Source organism: Engystomops pustulosus, chromosome 6 (assembly GCF_040894005.1).
Source record: "Engystomops pustulosus chromosome 6, aEngPut4.maternal, whole genome shotgun sequence".
Lineage (NCBI taxonomy): Eukaryota > Metazoa > Chordata > Amphibia > Anura > Leptodactylidae > Engystomops > Engystomops pustulosus.
In genome coordinates this window covers 91,678,290-91,697,891 of record NC_092416.1, presented here as the reverse complement: position 1 = coordinate 91,697,891, position 19,602 = coordinate 91,678,290, and the positions used below count along the sequence as shown (strand labels likewise).

Below are 19,602 nucleotides of genomic sequence, written 5' to 3'. Positions count from 1 at the left end.
TTTCGGACCATTCTCTGTAAACCCTAGAGATGGTTGTGCGTGAAAATCCCAGTAGATCAGCAGTTTCTGAAATACTCAGACCAGCCCTTCTGGCACCAACAACCATGCCACGTTCAAAGGCACTCAAATCACCTTTCTTCCTCATACTGATGCGCGGTTTGAACTGCAGGAGATTGTATTGACCATGTCTACATGCCTAAATGCACTGAGTTGCCGCCATGTGATTGGCTGATTAGAAATTAAGTGTTAACGAGCAGTTGGACAGGTGTACCTAATAAAGTAGCCGGTGAGTGTACATTAAATATGTGTTGGAATGTATGTATCCCTAGCTGATGATTTCAGAAATCTGGTTGAAAGACAAAGTTCCTTTTTACCAGTCAGCAAAAAACAGCATGCAAACAGGTTAACGTCTTCCCCATAATGTTTTTTTCATGGCCCAGAAATCAACTTTCAATTGATATGTTAATGCTGAAATAAAGCTCTCCAAAAGTTTTGTAAATGAAACAAAAGAAACATGATCTAAAAGTTGTTTATCTGCTGAACAAAATACTGGTCGTGGTTTATTAGGGCATTTTCTGCTGACAGGTTACCTTTAAATGGGGGAATAACTTAGTTTTCAACAAATGTTGCAGAGTTCTATAGCACAAGCAACTATAAAAAGTTACATTTTATCATATAAGAGAAAAATGTTTCTTTAACCACTTATCTGGCTTATATCCCTTTCACTAATGTCATTTTTAAACCAACATTCACTTTTCACAATGTAATGCTTCCAAACCATCTGACAACATGTTGACTTGTCCAGTCAACAGTTAAAGGCATTTTGTGGCAAAATTGAATAATTGTACCCACCATATACTAATATTGATCACATTCACACTGGGTGGATACATTCATCCACACCTTATAAAAGTAAAAGCCCTAATTTGATGCAGTACACTTAAAAAAACATGATTCAAAACATGCATCACCAATAACTAACAATGGAACATTCAGCCACACAGCCAATACAACCCAATGGGTCTCAACCTATGTATGACTCGCATCTAGTCAAATATTTTGTACCTTCAAGGCTAAATTCATTCACACTTTTGAAATAAATGCTAGCTGCACATTACACTACAGTATGGGGAAGATTATTTAACTCCCCACTTAGTTTACTGAAGTAAAGTAGTTAAAAGGACTCTGTAGAATCTAGAATCCTCTATTTTATGTTAAAATTTGACTTTTTGCCTAAAAAAAACCCCTACAAATTTCATATTGTAATGATCAGAGATAAATCACTTTTTGCCTTAGATGAGTCACTTTTGGAGGCTGAAGATGGAGCTTCACTTCAGACACCTCTTATTTTAGATGTATAGTACCTAGAACCAGGCACATGGTCATGGAAACAAGCAGAAAAAGACAGTTGGGAATGTGAGCTGCAGATAAAAATCTAATTTACAGCTTTTTGGCTGCATCTTCAATTCTGTAGCTCACAAATCCACAAGCCTGCTATGATTGGAAAAATTAGATTCTTTCATATGATACCAAAAACATGGTTCTAGGCAGCCATGGCTATTTAAAATGACATTCCTCCTTGAGCCCTAAAAGGGCCGGAGGGAACTGATCATTTAGTGGGCTAAAACTGGTTACAGTGTCTCTTTAAAGGGGCATTCCCACTAAAACAAGTTTCTTATATGTACTCAGGGTAACAAAATAATATATTCTCTAATTTACTGCTATTAACAAAAATGCAGCACTTCACAGATATAAGTCCAACCTGTCTCTATCAGTCCTGCTGTACACGCCCACATCTCTCTCCCTGCTCACAGCTGATTCCCTCATGTCTCACTGCCCCAGCAGTCATGTGCAGGGAGCAGCCCTAACTAATGTAATAACCAAACACCTAAACTCTCATCTCTTCCTCAGCTTTCCCTACACTTGTATATAAACAAATAATCCACACAGACAGAAACTGCAGCCTCCCTCCCCCCATCACTTCACACAAGGAAGTGGCAGAAGAGACTCTCCAAGTCTGCAAGCTGTGCCCTCATGTGCTGTGCTGGAGTTTTACTTAGCTAGATAGAAGATAGATAGAAGATACATAGCTAGATAGCTAGATAGGTAGGAGATAGATAGATAGACATGAGATAGATAGATAGATAGATAGATAGATAAACAGACAAAAATTGCAAAGCAGCACAGCCTTCAGGAAAAAAAGGGTTCAGACAGGTGCTATCCCAATACTCTTACCCAAAGAGTGTAGATATAGAAGCAGAAAAGTGGCAGCACTCCAAGGAATCGTGGAAAAAAATGTGAGGTTTATTCCATCTCTAGCAACGTTTCAGCTAGACAAAGGCTGATTAACAGCTGAAACGTTGCTAGAGATGGAATAAACCTCACATTTTTTTCCACGATTCCTTGGAGTGCTGCCACTTTTTAGTTGCTATAGGCCAAAAAAGGTACTAAATGAGGACCGAGAAGCAAAATACTTTGAGCAATGATTCCCAGGGACACCTGGAGCAGAATGATGTATTTTAGTTTTTTTGCTCAGAATGACGGTTACACTTTAAGTGTAATTTCACCACATGAATAAAGAGATGCATTATTTAGCACAGCAATATAGTGGTTAATACACTTATAAAGTGTATTAAAGTGTATTAAAGTGTACTCTGCTAGAGTCTGCAGAGTGGAGCTGCAGACTCTATTTACAGTTCATCACCTTCTATTTACAGAACATTCTGCAAACTCCTGAACTCAAAGCAGGACAGGAGAGAAGTTTGCAGAATGTTGCAGATACTACATACAAGTGTCCCCCATGTAATTCTGCACAGTATCTGAGGGGGATACTGTGCAGAATTACAGGGGTGCAGCAGGAGACCAGCACTGGGGGATCCCCTCCAGGAGAAGCCACTGCTGAGGAGATCACTGGGTGCTGGGTGTCACACACCTGGGTGCTGCTGTGAGTGTTATTTCATTCTGGGATGTGGGAGAAGCAGCGACAAGCTTGAAGCAGGATCACACGTAACTGCCCGAATCTAACATTACGCCTTAACTGCGCCAAAATTGCGCCTAAACTGTGTTAAAGTAAAGTGATTAATAAGAGGCAGAAAATTAACTTCTCACAGACGGTTGTAACTTGTGATAATTCTGGCAAAACAGTGCGCCAGAATTTAGGCCCAACTACTACACTTAGGCACACAAAAGTGATAAATGTGGTCCAATATCTCTGTACAGGAATCAGTGAATCCTAACATACCTTATTTAATTAATATACCCTCTTGGAGCTCAATAGCTGGCACTGCTCAGGGCTGAATTAATACTTTTAATGATCAAGCAATTAATACCATTAATATTAATGTAACCTTTATTACTGTCATTGGTTAATTTAGCCATGATGTTCTCAGAACCGCCATTTAGCACTCAACTCATACTGTTATTGCTAATATACCGGTAAAGCAAGTGAGAAGAGGAGGATGATCCAGGAGCATTAACCATTTCGATGCCGCTGACAAGCTTTATTGTTAATCCTGGTTCTTATGACAATCCAAAATTTTAAAATCTAATTGTCACAGAGACCAAAACAATTTTGTTGGGGGTTACAAATTCAACTCAAGAACATACCTCCAGAAACTATCTTGTAAGTGCCTAAGGAAGGTCTTCTCTGACACCATCCGCCGCTGATTGGAAGGCATCAGAGAGGATTAGCATACACACACGCCCCCACCACTGCTGCAGCACCTCCTCTCTGACAATCCTGTACATTGAATGGTTCAGAAATAGGTGCTCATATCTCAGTAACAATGGGGGCTAGGAAGTTATTTACTTTAATGTATTGAAGGGCATAATACACCCAACACCAGCACAGCTTGATGCTCCAATTCTCCATACTCTTTTTATTTTATCTGGCACTCTGTGTAACTATTCTATTTTCCATAAAGCTTGAATCGCAAAAGGGGTGACCACTCATATACAGTAGAGAAGACATCACATATAACATACACACAATCTATTTCTCACAAATATAATTAAATAAAAATATAAAAATGAGAGATAGAATTCCAGATGCTTTACCATCCTAAAATACTGAAGTATTTAGATTTCTTGAACTGTTGAGTGCAATCTATTGTTCTCCTGTATCACCATATTTTATGAACAGCAGCTAATATAGGCTGACTGCTGTGCACTTCAATGGAATTAATTATAGGAACTTGGCTGTAAGTAGGAAAAATATTCCCCCTCATAATCACAACTGTAGCTGAAATGTCGGCTATTCTGATAAGCTTTTAGATTATTTAGTTTTTTTCTTTTGCACTTATTACTCTTCTTAGTAGCTCTTCCCATAATCCAACTTGTAATAGTAAAGGGGTTCTGCAGCTTATCAAGAAATATGAAGACATCTAGTATTATCAAAAGTCTTCTTCTGAGCAGTTCCATGTACTGTGTAGAAGGAGGGACTGTCTGGCTGGGGTACTCCTGGATTTCTACAGGACTGGGCTTGTGGCCATTGAGATAAGGAAGAAATAAAATTCTTTTGTTTCTCCACATTTATCAATTTCCTTTTCATGTAGCCATCTATAGGGGAGAAAAGGGGCTTTACAGCATCCAATGCGACAGATCTACTTTGCCTTTGGGATGTCCATTGGGGCAGAGCTCCTATGCATGTAATAAACCTCATTACCATCAGTTTTGGGGGATTGCTGCCAGGCTCACCACTTTAGCTCACAGTGGCTACACAACACCCCAGCAGCCTCTGAATGTAATTACAATAAAAATAAAGTAAAAGTAGACTCCTGACAATAGATTTCCTTTAAATCCAACCAGCTAAATCCTTTGACATTTAATATTAGTCAAAATTCAGATATCAAACACCAAATTGGGGGGTTACATGACAATTATTAAACTATAGATTAATATTAAAGTCAGTTAAGCTTTACTAGCAAAAAAAATACAAAATATTGTAGCATTTTATGAAATAGGCTGACAAAATAGAAAATGTTGGACAAGAAAGTTTGCAAGTCAATGCTTTAAATGTAGATGGTTGTAGTTCTGAATATCTGATTAGGCTAGCATTTTTTTAGATCTCATGAGGTAGAACCTGACTTTACAGACTGGGTAATAAGCAGTTGTAGTGTTAGGATAACTAAATATGTCTTAACATGAGGAAAAAGGTGCAATATTGACGTGTTAAGGATCGTCATTTTTATATAGTAAAATGAAATTAATTGCACTGACCTCTATGAGGTCCTCCAAAAGTTTAATAGCGCAGCAAAGCATTCTAAATAAACACTATACATTATTTAACACTACTCCATAAAAAGGTTTTCCCTCTATGAAAACTTATCTTATATCTACAGAATAATCGATAAGGGTCTGATCACTGAAGTGCTAACCAATGGGACCCCCAAATATCACAAGTATTTTTCAGGGGAAAATTTAGACTAGAGGTTTTGTTTTCATATATAGCTCAGCTCCTCAGCCGTCTCTTTTGCAGGTGGGTAACTACTGTACAGCAGAGAATTAGTTTTAGTGTTGCTATTTAACCAATATTGGTGCTGATCAGCGTTGGCGAGCATCAATCAGAAGCCTCTCTCTCTTTATAAATATGTATAAAAAGTTACGGTATCATAATATAGCATATGTGACACAAAAACACTTTTTTTTATAAAGTATGTAAATTAAAGCACAGCAAAATTATAAGAATTTAGTACACAGTGGGCCACATTTTATCACTATTGTGCGCCTAAGTGTAGTAGTTGCGCCTAAATTCTGGCGCACTGTTTTGCCAGAAGCTACAACCATCTGTGATAAGTATATTTTCTGCCTCTTATTAATCACTTTACTTTAACAGAGTTTAGGCGCAATTTTGGCGCAGTTTAGGCGCAATGTTAGATTCAGGCAGTTACATGTGATCCTGCTACAAGCTCCTCTCTGCTTCTCCCACATCCCAGCATGAAGATAACACTCACAGCAGTACCCAGGTGTGTGACACCCAGCACCCAGTGACCTCCTCAGCAGTGGCTTCTCCTGGAGGGGATCCCCCAGTGCTGGTCTCCTGCTGCACCCCTGTAATTCTGCACAATATCCCCCTCAGACACTGTGCAGAATTACATGGGGGACACTTGTTTTTAGTATCTGCAAACTTCTGCAAGCTTCTGCAAACTTGTGCAAAGTTCTCTTCTCTCTTGCTGTGAGCTCAGCGTTTTGCAGAATATTTTGTAAATAGAAGGTGATGAACTGTAAATAGAGTCTGCAGCTCCTGTCTGCAGAGTATCTCATGTACAGTGATACCTCGGTTCTCGAACGCCTTGACTTTCGACCAAATCGGTATTCGAACAGGAAGTTCGAGAAAATTTTGTCTTGGACTCCGAACAAATATTTGGAACTCGAACAGCCGAACGTCCGAGATTAGCCGAGTTGAGCCGAATGGCGTTCATTCGGCCCAGCGCCTTGCCTGCGTCATCATTGTGAGTTAGTGAGAGAGAGAGTCGCTTTGTGGAGAGAGTCACGCAAGTGTGTACTGCAAATTACCCTTCCCTCCTCCCTCCACATTCATTCCCTCCTGCCATAAAGGTTGGTACAGGTACAGTAAATGAAACACAATTTACTGTACTGTACAGTACATTTAATTTTTTTTGTTTTAATAAATACACTTTTCTTTCTTATTTCTTGTTGAGACTCATGTTTTTCTACATATTATATACAAATTAGGCCAGTAAATAGGCATTTTCTGGGGCTTGGAACGAATTAATCCAGTTTCCATTATTTCCTATGGGTTTTTTTGTTTCGGTTCTCGAACAATTTGGTTCTCAACCGACCTCCCGGAACGAATTATGTTCGAGAACCGAGGTATCACTGTATCTATTATATGTTCCAGTGTCTGGCTGAGCTTTGCTGCTAGAAATGAGCTCTTCTGCAAAGGGGCTCAGTGCTTTCTTCTCAGATAACGCCACCTTCGGGCTGGAGTGTTTTTGCGCCTGTTTTTGCACCTAAATACAAAAGTTGCACGTGATGAATATCATTAGGCGCAGCAAAACATCTGGAATTGAACGATAGATGAGGGAAAGGTGGTTATTTTAGCTGCACGGCTAATTTGACGCTTAATCGCAAAAATGGCGCAAAAACGGTGCGCCTGAATGAAAAGGCGCAAAAACAACAGAAAAAACAAGTGATAAATGTGGCCCAGTATTTGTAAAAATGATGACCCAAAGAGGAAATGGAAAGTGTCATCTGGTCCTAAAAGTGAAACCTGTAAATACAAAGCCTCTGAGAAAATGGGGTACACACATTTTTGCATTGAATTATTACTTTGCAGGGAATATGGTTACATATGTTGCCATTGAAGTAGGATCCCAGCTGCCAGTTAGTGTCAGGTTTTTGCTACTTATGCAAAAGCTCAAGTTTTCGGAGCCAGTGAAAGAAATACAACATATATGTGTTGCATGGGAAAACACTGCCTACCACAACATAAAGTTACATCCTGGTGCAACCAAGGGTTAAAATACCTGCTTATTCAGGTTATGTTCTCTTGTGTTGATTTTGTCACCAGAAACCCCCTTAGTCAGCTGGTCCAAATGGATACCAAGTGGATAGTTCATCAAAATCATGAAAATAATTAACCTGACCAAATCATGGGACCAAATCCCAGCACAAGAGTAAAGTTAAAGAAGAAAAGGGGAAACCAGAATCTAGATGGATGGATGTTATCATAAATGGAAAACATTACTCACGTGCTTCAAGGAGTCAAAACTAACTTGGCGCCACTTAATAATAATAAAGCGGTCACTAAACGTGATGCCAGCACAGCTGTCTACATATTAGTGCACCCTGACACCGAGATCAACAGCCCAGATGTCTGCTCTTAATTCCATGAGTTAAACATATGGAAAATCACAGCACAATGCAGCCAAACATATCACTGTTACAAAATGTTTGCCGGTGCTCAGCAATTTTCATAAAAGGGAAGAGGCAGTAGTCTCTAGGAGCTGATAATATCCAATATACTATTCACATTTTGTAGACCTAAGGCCACTGGTTCTGAACTCCTAATCCCTCATGTACCCCAAGGGAAGGTAAATTAATATAGTGCCGTTTACCTGTGCATACTTTTGTATCTATGTGTGAGCTTTTTATATGTTTATCTATGGTGTATCGTCTGCAGAACCACCAATGAAAGATCTCTTTGAAAAAGTCCACCTGCCTTCGTATACGGATCTATTTTTCTGCTGGCTACTCTATACGTAATAAGTGACCCATTGATCCCAGTTCTTCAAACATGTTATTTGAGCCTGTAATGTGTACTTCTCATCGTGTACTATAATGCTGTATGCAAAAAAAAATCTGATACAGTAAGTGGAAAAATCCATGGCTTTGAGGTCATTACAGGCTCAAAGGTCATTTAAGTTTTCAGCCAATTAGGTTCCCAAAAAATGTAATTATAAAAAATAGAATAATTCTGTATATTATTCCAGGTTCCCCAAATATATTTTACAGGGGGCAAAGTCAATGGAAACCTTGCAGTAATGTACTTGGTAATGTTAAATCCTCAGACACAGATTTGCTGCTTATATGGGCATTTTCATGAGAACTTCTCAGCTGATTGCACATTCTGTAACAAAGGGCGTTTTAATCACCCACTCACCTACCATACATGCATCAGTTCAAGCTCTCAGCCTTCCCATCATGTCGCCTGCCTGATTCACACTACAATAATCCACCGAGCATTATGTACTGTACTGAACCAAGGCAGCAGACACAATATATCATTACTATTTATAATGCTATACATTAGAAGAAGGGGATTTCAACGCAAACATTACCAGAGCTACAGATACAATATTATACAATACTTGACCACAATCTTATTCTGTGATGAATTTTACATGGTCACTCTCCGTTCTTTAACCCTTAAGGATGCAGCGTTCTTTTGCTCCCCACCTTCAAAATTCTATAACTTTTTCATTTTTCCTTGTACAGGGCTTATTTTCTGCATAACAAATTTTACTTCTCAGTGACATTATTTATTATTCCGTGTACTTGGAAGCTGGAAAAAATTCCAAATGTTGGGAAATTGTCAAAAAAAACGCACTTTCACTTTCTTGTAGGTTCAGTTTTTAAGACTTTCCCGGTCCACTCCAAATGATACATCTACTTTATTCTTTGCTTCGGTACAATCATGGTGATACCAAATTTATATACCGTAGGTTTTATTGTGTTTTGCCATATTTTGATACTAATAACTTTTTCATACTTCGGTGTACAGAGCTGTGTGAGGGGTCATGTTTTTGTGAGGTGAGCTGACATTTTCATTGCTACCATTTTGAGAACTGTGTTATCTTTTGATCACTTTTTATTAGCAATTTTCCAGATGGGAATAACAGTTTTGATATTTTGATCGGGCATTTTAGGACATGGTGATACCTAACATGTTTGTGATTTTTACTGTTTATTACATTTTATATCAGTTCTAGTAAAAAGGGGGGTGATTTTGATTTTTAGGGTTTATTTTATTTTTGCAACTATTTTTACTTTTTTTAGACCATCTAGGGTACTCTTACTCTAGATGGACTGATTGTTTCTACCATATACTGCAATACTACTGTATTGCAGTATATGGCATTTTTATGCAGTATCAATTACAATGAGCCACTGGCTCATTGTAATGAAATTGGAGATGCCATGTAGCCTCAGGTCTTACAGAGACCCAAGGCTGTCATGGCAAACAATCAGCACTTCCCGGTGACGTCACTGGAACTGTCAAGCGTAACAAAGATGGTGGAGTCCATATGCACCATCTTATAAATGCCACCAGGGGGCTCCGCCGCATGCATCTGAAGGGTTAATACCTTACTGCAAAATGCAAAGCAAGCAAGGTTCACCTCATACACGTACGACGCTGAGCCTGAATGGATTGAAGGAAAAAGAGGGACAATTACTCATAGAATCAGGCATTGTGACTAGGGTAGTCTCCTATTTGTTATCCATGGCCTCCTTTCTTCTAAAATTAACTTTTAAAATCATGCTAATGTTCTGGAGGGGCTACCCTAGCCCCTCTGTGATCTGGCTTTAAAGGCTTTAATACTGTCTCACCCTCCCCGCTGCTCCCACAGCACTGAAATTACAGCAGGAAACGTCGAGGAAGCAGGGAGAGGTTGAAGCCGTCTGTGAAGGTAGATTTTCTTTGAAATGGGGCATTTCCATTATAAAAAGTGGTAACATCATGCACCTTATGCATGAAAAAGTAACTGTAGTGACACTGACCTTGAAACAATACTAATTATTGATCTTAAAGATAATGTAATGGAGTAGAAAACATGTGATTTCCTGAAAAAATAGATCACTCTATAGGTGTAGTGTGGTATTGCAGAGCAGTTCTATTAACTGCAATTTAGCAGATCAACAAAACCTGTGTACAGGTGTAGTGTATTCTCTGAAGACATATTGGGGCAGATTTATCAAGCTGTCTGAAAGTCAGAATATTTCTAGTTGCCCATGGCAACCAATCACAGCTCAGCTTTCATTTTACCAGTGCTCATGAATATTTTAAAGGGGAGCTGTGATTGGTTGCCGTGGGCAACTAGAAATATTCTGACTTTCAGAAAGCTTGATAAATCTGCCCCATTGTTTCTTAAAGGGGTATTCCGGGAATATGAACGTCTGACACAAAAATCCATGATGATATAACTAAATGAATATAACAATACTCAATGTCATTAGTCACAAAACGGAGCTTAAATAGTTTGATTTTATGATTTACAAAGTTTATGGCCTCTCTAAAGTAGGTGGAGTTATCACTAAGATGGCCGCCACTGGAAACTTCAAGTCCCAAGATCCTTTAGTTCTCAGTAACTCCTCCTCCCTCTTATGCTCTGCTAACAGTGATGATATAACAGACTTTCTTGCTCTGTTACCATAGTAATGATGTGTAACTGCCTTCACCACAACACTGGTCATACTGGATGCACTGCAACCAACCGACTACAGCCAAAAGTAGTGGTGATCACATGACCTGCCCAGGCAGGTACAGGACATGTGATGTGGACATGTGACCAGCGGCCATCTTCTGTCCTGCAACGGACCGCGCGGAGGAAATTAACGGACTGATTAAAGGGCCAGTAGCATTTTAATTCTTCATTACAGTGTATGTCACCACCATTTTCTGCTAAGGAGAGCAAAATTTTAAATAACAACTAATTACATATTAGCTTATATTTTGAGTGCCCATTTGTATATGAATTATGCTGATTCCTGGAATACCCCTTTAATCATGTTCAACCCTTTAAAAGGCAGTTTGGGTATGTTACACAGGGCTTGCACCTTTACCTTTGGTCATGATCTGGGTGAAGTCGCTTAAAAAAAATTTCTACTATTTGAATAATGTATTGCATTATTGTATCCTCCTCCAGAATCCTCCTCCTGCCCTCCAGCCTCCCTATCCTCTATCCTCCTTCTGCCCTCCAGCCCCCTATCCTCTTTCCTCCTCATGTCCTCCAGCCTCCTGTCCTCCAGCCTCCTCCTGTCCCCCTGCCTCCTATTCCTGTAGCCTCCAAACTCCTTCTGTCCCCCACCCCTCATGTCCTCTATCCTCCTCCTGACCTTCAGCCTCCTATTATTGTGGCCCCCTGTCCTCTTGTATGAAACAAAAAAACTGTTTCTTACCGTACCTCATTCCCCCACAGTCACTCTCTGTTCTCCCAGGCTCTGACTGACCTGCAGAAGGGATGGAGCCAGTTGAGGGGCAGAGCTATCTTCTCACATGACTCGTTCAGATGTCATGTAAAGAGGTAGCAGGGGCTGATTCCGCCTCCTTCTGGCCCCGATGCTTCGGCTGCTCTGCAGCTCTTATGAACGGGACCAGGAGGAGGCGGGACAAACCCGGGTATAATGGGGACATTCTCTGAGACGGTTAGGAGGTTTGGTATTTCACTGGCAGTACTAACATATTTATCTTTCGGCAATGTGGTGCATTGAGGGCTATAATACAAATGCTATTATGGATCTACTATGTTTAGGAATACAAAAATCGTTACGGGTGTCACAGGCTCTTTGGGTCCAAATTCCAACACTGTTCTTATCATGTCAATAACATGAGTACAACAATGGGGCACATTTACTAAGAATGTGAGAAACTGGACTAAAAGTGCTCTGTCCGGTTATAATGCTCGGTGCAACAGATTAATTAAGAACATGCGCCAGAAATCATGAATCTGGCACTTACCTTCACTGCCCCGACAGTTCACCAACTTTTTTGTGTTGCACCTTTAACATAGGGAGTGCAACAGACTGCTTGTTAAATCCAACGCATGGTCCGACTGAGTGATGGAACACCCCCTAATTTGTGTGCAAGGTGACTAGTGCAACTGCACCACAAAAGGGTTGTGTGCAACACAATAGTGGTGCGGGCACCTCTTAAAAACTGTGCAAGCAGTTTTTACCAAGAAGAATGTGCAAAGTCTGTCAGAAAACTGGCACAAAGCCCTTAGTAAATGTGCCCCAATGTCTTTCTGGAGAAATGGTATTAGTTTTTGTACCATTTTAATGCTATCTACAGCGAGATAAGCTTCAAATGTTAAAGGATCACTAAACTGAAACTTGTGTCAACTTTGACTGCATGGGATTCCCACACAAACCAACACATAGGGGCATATTTATCAAGTGTCTGAAAGTCAGATGACTTCTAGTTGCCCATGGCAACCAATCACAGCTCACCTTTAAAATATTCATGAGCACAGGTAAAATGAAAGCTAAACTGTGATTGGTTGCCATGGGCAACTGGACACTTGATAAATCTGCCCCATAATATTGAATATTAAGATTGCTACACTGTATGTCTGCTGCTTTATGGAAATAGTACTTAGAACTACAGACATATAATGCTCCCTTTACTTTTACTTTCAGGACCAGTAGGAAATTGAAGACAATCCCTTGCTGGACCGTAGAGAGAGAGACACACACACAAACAGGGGCTGTGATTCAGCACTGCTACATCATAAACCACTTCCTCAGAATGCTGATGGTTGGGAGAGACTTGGCTTTGAAGAAAAATAAACATAATGCTGCCTTCAGGAATTGTCTTTAAACAGTCACATGTCTCTCCCATTCATGAGGGGGCTGGGTTAGCAGTGTCAGTCAGCAGGGCTGATTCGAGCACCCAGAATACTTGGGCAAGTGCCGCGACTTAGAGAGCTGCTGGGGGGCCCACACATGCTGTGGAGCTATATCACAGCCGCTGGGCATATCTTCACTTCCTGCCATCAGGTCACGCGGAAGTGCTGCGTCCTGCACTGTTCCTCCCCCACTCTTTTTAACTTGGCACAATACAGGCAGAGGCTACTGAACCATTCAGAGCCCTGTGTGATGCAGCATATTAAAGTTTAGCCCCCCCCCCCCCCCATCACCGCTTCACATGGAGCTGCATTAAAGCTGAAATCTGTCAGCTTAGAAATCGGGACGAAGAGGTGGAGGAGGATTATATGTACAGATCCATATAATGAGTGTATAGTATGTGTGATGATGTGTTTGCCTACCTGTGCGTGTCTGTCAGCATATGTGTGTGTGTTTGCCTCCATGAATGTGTGTCTGTCTGAATGTATCTGCTTGCATGCATGCAGGCTTGTCTGTCTGTAGCAGCTGACGTGCGTATTATGAGGTTCTGCAGCAGCAAAGTTGTGTATTATGATGTACTGCAGCAGCTGAAGTGTGTATTATGATATTCCGCAGCAGGATAGGTGTGTATTATGAGATTCTGCAGCAGCTGAGGTGTGTATTATGAAGTTCTACAGCAGATGAGGTATTTATTTTTTTTGGTTCATCCTGTTGGTTAAATGACTTCTAAACTGCCCTGACCATGACAGGGTTGTTTGGTATTTTAAACAAGGGAATATTTGAGGGAACAGGAGACTGTATTAGTTTCTTAATTGTTAATCCTTCCACATGAGTTCACTGCAAAGGGGCCCACTGATGCTCAACCGCCCAGGGGCATACTAAAATCTAGAGCGGCCCTGTGAGTCATTGAGGTGGGTGGGGTAACTTGACTATACACTGTAGCTCCCTGCCTCCATGACTGGAACAGAGGACGTTCATAAAAGTATTTTTTTTAGAAGAATGGTGGCTCTAATCCCATGGTTATAGTTACCTTTGGAACATGTATACATGTTGTCTAGAAGGTACAGTGTATGGTTTGTGGGGGTTCACAGGGTGACATGGTCTCTTTAAGTCTCAAATACCCAATACAATCCTCTTTGCTTTCCACAAAATGTCCTACCACCAGAGCATAACCAAAAAACCACCAAGGTAGAACTGAGATTGGGGGGACACTGTTTCCCCTTGGGGAGTACTTCAAGTCAGCATTGATCCCCAATTCACGCCTCTTGCGTGATGTCACCTCCCTCTCCTAGCATCTCATCCCCAAACTCCGGGCTGCTCATTATAAGTTTGTTTTCTAGGTGATCCCGGCTTGTAAAGCTTAAAAGTATGCAAATTGGCACAGCATTCAAAACAAGAAATGTCAGTATCTATTGTCAAACCGTTTAACAAACCAACACAACTAGAATATAATCATTTGTAGTGTATAACAATAAGTAATTCTAGCAAAGTATCAGTTTTTAAACCCTATTACTGTCTAATGGGAGAAGTTTAATATGAGATAAAAGTGTTAAAGTTACTTTCACTGGCTACTCTGTCTGAACAAAGGTCCAAAAGTCTGGTGGCCCTTCATATATAAACTACAAGGCCATACAACGCCTGCTCTGAAAGTCTGCTCCATGCAATCTCAATACTCTGAACTTAATAGCGCAATTGAGTAAACCAACAGTAGTTACATACTAGAACGTTTGCAAACAATAGGTCCTGGAAAATACATCTACGCAGTGCTGAATACTAAAAAAGTTGATGCCCTCATTTTCCAATACACTGAATAAAACAGCCAACTACCAACCTAACTCTGCCTTAACCTATAAAATTATGAGGCATGGTGAAAATTTCCATTCTAATGGGCATTATTTTCCTGTCCTGTGTAAGAGTACTGGTTCTGTGTTGGAAACAGACTTGTACCAGTGGGTAGGCCTGATAACTGCCAAGCTATAGAAAGGTGGCATTGTCAGGCAAAGCAATGGGAATGTATAGGTTGCTTATATATCCTTCCTTGCTGTCACATGAGAAAAGTTTCGATTGCCACCAGAATAAATCCCAAACGGGGGTTTACCAATTATCTTTTCTAAAGAGCACATAAATAGTCATTCTGCAGCCACACAGGGGAGGGGGGAATCAACCATATTGCTCTAACAAAGTTTACCTTCAACAATTTTCATGCAACACTACATCTCCTTGCATGCCATCTCCCTATCATATTTACAGCTTGTTGGTTTGACATAGAAATATACCGTATATACTCGAGTATAAGCCAACCCGAGTATAAGCCGAGGCCCCTAATTTCACCACAAAATACTGGGAAAACCTATTGACTCGAGTATAAGCCGAGGGTGTGAAATGCATTGGTCACAGCCTCCCCAGTATATAGCCAGCCAGCTCCTGCCCCAGTGTATATAGCCAGCCAGCCCCTGCCCCAGTGTATATAGCCAGCCAGCCCCTGCCCCAGTGTATATAGCCAGCCAGCCCCTGCCCCAGTGTATATAGCCAGCCAGCCCCTGCCCCAGTGTATATAGCCTGCCAGCCCCTGCCCCAGTGTATATAGCCTGCCAGCCCCTGCCCCAGTGTATATAGCCTGCCAGCCCCTGCCCCAGTGTATATAGCCTGCCAGCCCCTTCTCCAGTGTATATAGCCAGCCAGCCCCTGCTCCAGTGTATATAGCCAGCCAGCCACTGCCCCAGTGTATATAGCCTGCCAGACCCTGCCCCAGTGTATATAGCCTGCCAGCCCCTGCTGGACAGATCGCACAGAAGATATACAGGGGTCGCCGGAAAGGTGAGTTTAGATATATTTATTTTTTTGACTCGAGTATAAGCCGAATTTGGGTTTTTCAGGACATTTTTGTGCTGAAAAACTAGGCTTATACTCGAGTATATAAGGTAAGTTTAATCAAATTGGCCAATGAGGTCTGGTATCTTCACAGGTTTTTCTGGGAGGTCAAATTTAATCAAGATGACTAACCCTTTTTTCTAGAAACGTTAGTCACAATTAACAGTGACACTCTATATAACATACGTACTGTATAACATAACACCGTAGAGCAGCAGCTATGCCATTCAATGCTGCATTGTTGCATTATGAATGCAAAATGAGATTATAGGCTGATCCTATTTACCATGAAATTAATAATAAAAGACATATTAAGTTCTTGGCTTTTAATTCCTTATTTGGGACAAATAATATGCAATTGTCATTAAGCAAGGTTAGGAATCGTGTTATTGATTGTAGAAATTATATAGATAGTACTAGAGATGTATAATATATTAAATGATGTACAGTATGTATAATATAGTAATGATCATGGTGCAGATCATGTCTTATCATTAGATTGTAGAATATGATGTACATCATATTGCGGGCGGCAATGACAGTGTTAGTAGCCACGATCGGTGCAAGCACCGACCGCGGTTATTAGCGGTGGGGGTTTTCTGCAAAATACAAAAACCCCCACCTTTGTATGAAGAGGACTCAGCCCGTGAGCCCTCTTCATACACTCCTTATACCTCTGCGCCGTAGAGCTACGGCGCAGAGCGTTAAGGGGTTAAAGCAACATCCTTGTCTACCAGGACTACAGGAGGAACATCATATGTAACAGGAGGCGCTCCTGCTCTGATTCCCCTGATTCTTCCTCTTCAGGGGACCCTGTAGGGAAGCTACAATCCAAATTTCTCCATCTTTCTATTGTATTGGTGAACTTAGGACACCAACACGATTAAAACCGGTTATACAGCAGGGTTCAATAAGTTACTGCTTAAATTGTCATGTCGGCACTTTGCGACATTTAAGTGGGTTTTGGTTGTAGCTTGGGCACTCTGTCTCCAAAAGGTTCGCCATCACTGACCTAGAGGAAGCTGACGTTACAAAGATGGTGTGCATACTTAACAGCCGGCGGCGGCGGACATCGTATCTATGCGCTCCTCCCTGCTAATTAAGTTTCTTTTTTAGGGGATCCCGACATGTCAAGTAAGAGACGACCAGTGCCGGGATCAACATCAAGAGTAATGTAGGTGAGTATCTTTGTGAGTATGATTTTTACTTTTTTTAAATGGTTGATTTCCTTTAAATAGCCTTCTAGTAATTTTACATAACGCATTAAATAAGTGGTGCTCAACCTTTTTACACTTCCTCAGTAACTGCAGCCTACAAATCCGACCAAGACTGATACCACTGATGCTCCAGAAAAGGCCATGGCTATGACTGACACCTCTGACCTCCTGGGACTAGGCTATGGCTGATGCCACTGACCTCCCCTGACCAGGTTACGGCCGACATTGCCAACCTCCCCAGACCAGACAATGGCTGATGCCACTAAAACGTATAAACTCAGCATTCAGTAGAAGTTCAATTGCAAATATACCTTATTAAAGCATCCCCTATTGGCAATCCACATCTATTTTTTTAACATTTTGGTCTTTGTTAGACCTTCTTCAGAGACAGAATTGCTGATGGTTAGAGATGAAGAAAAGAGTGAGCCTAACTACAGAATACTCAGACTACAGTTGATGCTCTTTTTCTTTTAGGATGTGTTTAAAATGCCAACCCTTGTGATACCCTTGTCTCATCTTGTCTTGATATCAGTTTTGGAAATATTTATTCTCTGTTTTTTTCTTGTTTCAAACTTCTACCATATACTGTTTGAAGTAATACTGATAATTTGGAATTTGAATGATGTACAATAAGTAGAGGAAGAAGTGGAGAGGGGGAGGAGTCCCACAAAGAAATATTCCTTCCATACTTCCTTGTTAGTGGGATAATGTGAACCCCATCTGTTAGTTTCATAAGAGATAATCATCTATCTCTTCATTTTTAATAATATCTTTAATATGTAATTTAATACATTTTATTAAATTATATATTTGATATTTAATAATATTTAATAAAATAAATTTCACTTTTACTAAAATAGTAATCTAGCTTTTATATAACTGCAGCTGCAGCCTGTGTGTGCCTGTGTCTCCTCATACATTCATCTTCTACTCCACACCCTTTCCCTGCATGCTCAAAGCACATGACAACAAGAGGGAGGGGGAAGGGAGCTTGATGAGTGTAGAAAAGAGGAGACAGACACTGGCACACACAGGTTGCAGCTGCCCCTCCCCAGGACGAGTACTGATCACAGGTGTTTAGGGTAGGTGTTTGCTGCAGAGGTGGTTGTTTTATGCTCAGCGTATTAGACGACCTCCAGATTCTGAAAAGATTTTCGGGGATTAAAAAGTCTTTTTTACGCCGGAACATGTGGTATTTATTTATAGAGCATTATTAATTTCATAGTGCTGCACAATTGGTAAGGAATTCACATAGATTACATAAAGACAAATACAATAACTATACTACTGGGACAAGTGGTAGGAGGACCCTGTCCGTGAGGGCTCACAATCTACATGGAACGGTAGATGTAGTCATTAAGTGAGGGAGCAGAGCAGTAATGGCCCACATTTATTAAAACCCCTGCACCAGTTTTTGTCTGACTTTGCACGTTCTTTTTAGCGCAAAGTGCTCTGGGATGGTTGTATTTGAATGACACCTCTACTCTTTAGAATTTATAGAAACTGGTTTAGCATTGAAAGGGGCAGTCAAGTTAACACAGGGATGGGTAAAGATAAAGAGCAATGCAAACTCTAAGCAGCACAATTTTTTAAGTGTTTTTATGGTTCTCCAAAAAAACTGTCAATAGCAGTCAAAATTTGCTAAATTTCTCACTTCTTCTTCTCCCATTCAAACACTCTCTGTAGTCTTTTGTTTCTGGGACACAACTATGATGTTTAAAGGAAATCTACCATCAAAATCAAGTATGATAAACACATACTCATAGATACAGGCACTGTGACTGTGGTAGTGTTCTTATATTTGTTATCCATGGAATCCTTTCTTCTAAAACAAACTTTTATAATTAAGCAAATGATCCTGACAGGCCCCGGTGGGTGTTTCTAGAGACCCTCATTGTAGCTGCACAGGCTGTTACAATAAACAAGGCAGGTCTGCCCACCTCCTGCACCTCCTGCTGCTGCTAGATTAAAGGAAACCTACCACTTGAAGTGGCAGGTATAAGAGGGTACTACCGAGCACCAGCTCAGGGTGAGCTGGTGCCGGAGCTTAGTTTTGTTAGTGTTTTAAACCGCAGTATCGCGGTTTAAAACACTTTTTAAACTTTATGGCCGGAGCTGCTTCGGCGCATGGAGGTACGCACTCGGCGCACCATGCGCGCGACCGCGCACGCGGCTACATAGGAAGTGAAGGAGAGCCGTGCGCACGGTCGCGCGCATGGTGCGCCGAGCGCGTACCTCCCTGCGCCGATACTGCGGTTTAAAACACTAACAAAAATAAGCTCCGGCACCAGCTCACCCTGAGCTGATGCTCGGTAGTTCCCTCTTATACCTGCAACTTCAAGTGGTAGGTTTCCTTTAAGGGGGGAGGAGGGAGAGAGCAGGGGGTTGGATGAGACACATGTGCTGATCATTGTAAATCTGCAGCACT

General features: G+C 40.9%; 1 protein-coding gene and 1 long non-coding RNA gene across 2 annotated transcripts in view; one reads left to right on the top strand and one right to left on the bottom strand.

The window, feature by feature from the left end:
- The window catches only part of LOC140064006 (uncharacterized), a 42,266-nt gene extending 24,386 nt beyond the window's left edge, over positions 1–17,880 (top strand). Inside the window, exons 2-3 of the long non-coding RNA XR_011847680.1 lie at positions 17,074–17,135; positions 17,259–17,880. This is a non-coding gene — a long non-coding RNA (uncharacterized lncRNA). The remainder of the gene's footprint in view (positions 1–17,073; positions 17,136–17,258) is intronic.
- The window catches only part of SHANK1 (SH3 and multiple ankyrin repeat domains 1), a 410,365-nt gene that overhangs the window by 74,388 nt on the left and 316,375 nt on the right, over positions 1–19,602 (bottom strand). The window lies entirely within an intron of this gene.